The sequence below is a fragment of the Chanos chanos genome, chromosome 3 (genome assembly GCF_902362185.1).
Source record: "Chanos chanos chromosome 3, fChaCha1.1, whole genome shotgun sequence".
NCBI lineage: Eukaryota > Metazoa > Chordata > Actinopteri > Gonorynchiformes > Chanidae > Chanos > Chanos chanos.
In genome coordinates, this window is record NC_044497.1 from 14,152,717 (window position 1) to 14,157,821 (window position 5,105).

Below are 5,105 nucleotides of genomic sequence, written 5' to 3' on the forward strand. Positions count from 1 at the left end.
CCTTGAATCGGCGGTATGGCAAACCCATTGGACATCCACACTCTTTACCGTCCAGTCATCATAGTCAAGGTGAAACGCTAACTGCAACAGTCATCTCCTACCCACTATTGTTTTTGGATTACTCCTGCCCTCCAGTATGTGTGCGTAAACATGTTGGTCATGTCCAGAACAAAAAACACTGCGTGTCACTAAGTTGCAGCTGCCGCTTGAGCAAACTAAAATCCATTGCTCTTTATCTGATTTTATTTATCGTTTGCTGGACCGTCTGCAAGTGGAAGTTAAACCAGTTCAAATCTGCCTGTCTTTATCTGGAAAGACAATTCCATGTGTTTTGAAATCTATTTTCAGAGAAGGAAAAAAAAAAGAAAAAGAATTTCACCTTTCATACTCAAGAGTGGACAGCTTGGATTCATGTCTTTGGATAAGTGTATTTTCTTATGTGCTTTCCGTATTACTGAAATATATTTTGCATAATTTTGTGCTTGTATTTCAAAAAAAGAAGGAAAAAAAAAGCACATATCTGGCGCTGCGGAGTTCACATTTCAAAAATTTGGGAAAATTGTATGTGTATTTTTTTCCTATATTTAAAAATAACATGTAATCCACATTACTGATACAGTTAAGAAGAGAACTCACTTGGTGGTTAAAAATCATTAAAATCTAGAATGGTCATGACAAACATGACAGAATCTAAATGAGATATTGATTATTATATATATGTATATGTTGATGATCATGAGTGTACAGAGGGTTTGTCTGTACCATGCCTGATATAGTGCAATCATTGAAGCTAGAGCAGCCAAATGCTGCTGATTTCCCCTGCTGTGTTCTTGTCCTTCATCCCCTCCAATCCATGAAGGATGGATCAGCCGTACAGACAATCACCAGCGCTTTTTCTTTTTTTTTCTCTCTCTCTCTCTCTCTTTCACTCTCTCTGTCTCCCTCCCTCCCAGGAATTCTGGGTAATTCAGCAGGCTAGAGGACTAGCCGGTGTTAATTTGGGTTGGGGGAATGATGATGCAGGCATTTGCCGTGCCGCTGTGGCCCATCCCTCAGTTTTACAGAGCTTGGGGCTCAGTTCATTAGGATTCGGATTTATTCCTGTTTTTCTCTGATCATCTGGCCCAGTCACAGGGTAAACAATGGAGATTTATTGTCATCATTTACCTGTCTCTAACGTTTGATCTCTCTTTTTTTGCCCCTCCTTTGTTTTCTTAAAATGAATTTAGTCTCTTGGGTTTGTGGACAGCCTGTGGCTTTAAAATGGCTTTGGAGAGATGTGGATTCCTTCCTCTGAAGCCATGTGATATTCAAGTAGTTAAATAGCTATAATGTCCCCTCGATTTACTGATATGAAACCACGATACCTCAGGTCTAATGATGGAATCCAAATAAATGAGCAAATATTTTTAATCCCCCAATTTTTTTTTAATGAACACACTGTAAAAAAAATTGAAAGGGGAGCTGAGACACTAATGTGTTCCGTTTGAAGTTTTTAATTTAAGTTTTAAAGGTAAGTTACCACATTAAATCAGTGGGTTTTCCTCTTTCTTTCTTTTTTTTTTTTTAATTTACATTACATGCCAAATTGAAGTGGCATACTTGTTTGCAACGGATTACTCCAGCTCTGTATGTGAACTCCAAACAGGGCCTATTACATCCATTCTCAAGACACCGCTGGGTTCACTCACTCACTCACTCATTATCTAAGCCGCTTATCCTGATTAGGGTCGCGGGGGGTGCTGGAGCCTATCCCAGCGCTCATAGGGCGAAAGGCGGGGAAACACCCTGGACAGGTCGCCAGTCCATCGCAGGGCACCGCTGGGTTCATCCAAAAATAAATAAATAAATAGATAGATAGATAAATAAATAAAATAATTTAATTATTTTGAAAAGATATTTGAAACTGAGATCTCCCAGTGACGCTAGCAGTTCTTTTAAAGAGCAATAACACTTTGTGCTTTCTGTTTTACTACACAAATACTTTCATTGTTTTTTCCATTCAGCTTGCCCCTGAAATGGTAGGCCTATATTTTTGTAATTCTTGATTAGGCACTTCACATAAAGGCCATTAGACTGGACAATGAAAATGCAGCACTTTAAAATCAACTAAAATTCAAAAGGCGCAGATATAATAATTGTCACCCATAAAGCTGTCGATGAATCAGGATTCAAAGGGAAAACGCTAAATGTGCATTGCAGTTACTATAGTACTTGTAATGGTATTACATGAAAATGAATTAAGATGTGAATAAATGTATTAATGCACATACTAATATAATTTTGTCAACCTTATTGGCTGTTCAATCTCTTATGTTAGTGCACTCTGTGTGTGTGCTTGTATGTGTGGGTATGCGTGTATGTACGTGTGAGTGTGTACGTAATATCGCAAAAAATACAAAATGTAGTGTGTGTTCATTTAATCTTTAAGATACTTTGACACATAGCTGTTGTAAAACTCACTGTTATACTGTTATTAGCTAATTACTTTTTTTAAATATTTCTTTTTAATGGTGTTAATATTTTACATATTTTGTTGTGTCACAACGTCTGACATATTTCATACTTGATTTCGTTTTATAGCTTGTACAGAATTTGTGGTCTTAAGAAAGACAGATTCCTACAGCCTGATGGAGTATTTTTTATTGATTATTTTAATTTCATCTATTTATTGGGCTTTACTTCTGATTGACATTATCACGATGTAGTTGATGCTTTTGGATGGATGTCATAGCTTAATCCCTTTCATTTTTCATCATCAGTCAATCTTTTGTAAACATTCATTAAATCATGACCCCTTATGACCTTTTACACTGTAGATGAAATGAAATAAAAAGATTTTGAATAAAAAAAAAAAAAAAAAATCTGAGGATATGTGTTTTGCTTTACTGAAGACGTTTTTGAGTTGCACAATTTCACCAATGTGTTCTAGATAGTCATCAGAAAACACATCAAGCTCTGCGTTGTCTTTAAGGTCTTTATACATAAAGTTTTTGAAGCTGATTGGTCCTGACCAGAGGGGGCGTGACTGACTTGTTCTGTAGAACCTGGAGAAGATGAAACAGGGTGACATCACAGTCAGTTGCCAAGGACACGATGCTCCGTTGCTGTTTCGACTGACACGACATATCCTACAGTACACAAACAAACAAACCAACAAACAAGGGAGATGAAGTAGTACAAGAACCGCACATTTGTAACTGTCACTTAGTGCAGACCAAGTCGTTATTTGGGCAAGCTTTAGCTCTCGAACTTCAGCAAGATCATTGTGTTCCCAGAAAGAAAGACTTCTAATATATTCTGTTGAGCAGAGTTTTAGTGAAACTCAATCAGAGACTATAGTCAAACTGTGAAATCTCTCCCGCTAATGACTAGAAGCTGCTTGAAACGACTGCTGCTTAATCTTAGTCTTTGGAAGCTTTGTCATGCCCTTTACACAAACTCTCAATGGTTATATTCACAACACCATCACACAAGTCTCACTATGTATCCTCACTTCTCATATTGCCTTCCGTTTTATCACATTTGAATATGACATTTAATTACATTGGACAAAATAGAGGCTACGAAGGGAGGGATAACATTTTATCTCCGGAAATTCAAGTTATTTGTATATTTTTAAAAAATACTTTATGATTGTAAACCCCGAGCTATCTGCAGCCAACAAGCTCTAGACAGAAAGCCACTCTATACAAAATGAGACCCATTAGGTACTAGTCAGGGAAAAAAGAGCTATGTTACTTTTTCAGATATAAATCTGACTGGAAAATAAACTGACTGGAAAAAGACAAGCTTTTCTCTTTGATGTGCAATGTTTTCATCTGAGCAGAAGAAAAAGAAGCAAGCCCAGATATTATCTACACAATATCCTGTGTGGATCTGTGTTGTCTATCTTGAAAACTCCAGAAGCTCTATGAACAGAGCTGTTTCACACAATGCCAAGCACTTGGTTGCCATGGGTGGTAATTGCAGATTTAAGAAAATGGATCATGGCTTTGTTAAGATTCACAGTAGACATTGTTCAAGGTGAGATGAAACAGAGCTTTCAGTAGGCCTCTCTATACTTATCTACACTGCATTCACCTTAAATTGCCTAAAAATAACTACTTGCAATGTTCCTCTATACTTAAGCACACAATGACAGAATATATATGAAAAACATTGCATTCTGTTGTATCTTGAGAGTACTATAACATGTATTGTGTCAAATTGATCAGTACTATTAATGGCACAGCAAGGATTCAAAGTCCCCACTATGAGGGTGTTCTTAAGATCAAGTGTTTCAATGCATCTTACTGTATCTGAGTTTGAGTAAGAGTTTTTTTTTTTTTTTTGTCCTCAGACAGAAAAGTCCTTTTCATTCCACAAGGAAAAAAATAGAATAGAGAGGAGACACAGAGATTGGCATTGATGAAGGAGGCAAAGTTACGGAGCAGACAGATAAAATATGAATCCTATCTGCACCTGCATGGAACATGACAACAGCAAGCTCTTACCGTTGACCCCGTCGCTTCGGAACGAACCGCGTCTGCTTCTTCTCCCTGCCGACCGCATTGCTTCCTTTCAAACATAAAACGAACATCATTCTGGCCCTCATTTCTGTCCCTTTGTTCGCTAACTTCTCTACATTCACTTGCCCGTAATGGCAGTGAGCCATTGAAGCCAGTTGAATGGGTTTGTTGGTGGGTGAATACTGTGGGGGTTGACACGCTACAATCAGTACTGTGCAGGCTTGTGTCGCGAGCCACCAGCTCCCAGTAACTCTCTGGCCCGACCCACTGTTCCATGTGGCTGCCCTGCAGCTGGGCCCCTCTGTGACCCCTGTTGAGTCCTGTCACCTTCTGAAAGGCTGCTCTGGTTCTCAACGCAGACAGAACTGCGTCGAGTGACCGCTTCCCCAGATGAGCCTCGCTGGCCCGGTTCACTCGACCACTGTCCCCCCTCTTGCCAAATGTCCTTTTCCTGAGATTCAACGGTTGAACGGGACCTGTTTTATTTCTCAGCGTGACTAATGCCTCACAGCGCCAAGGTACCGGTTCCTCTGAGCTTCGTACATGGGATATGGCAGGAACCCACTCTTTCAGCGGTATCAACTTTAGGATGTG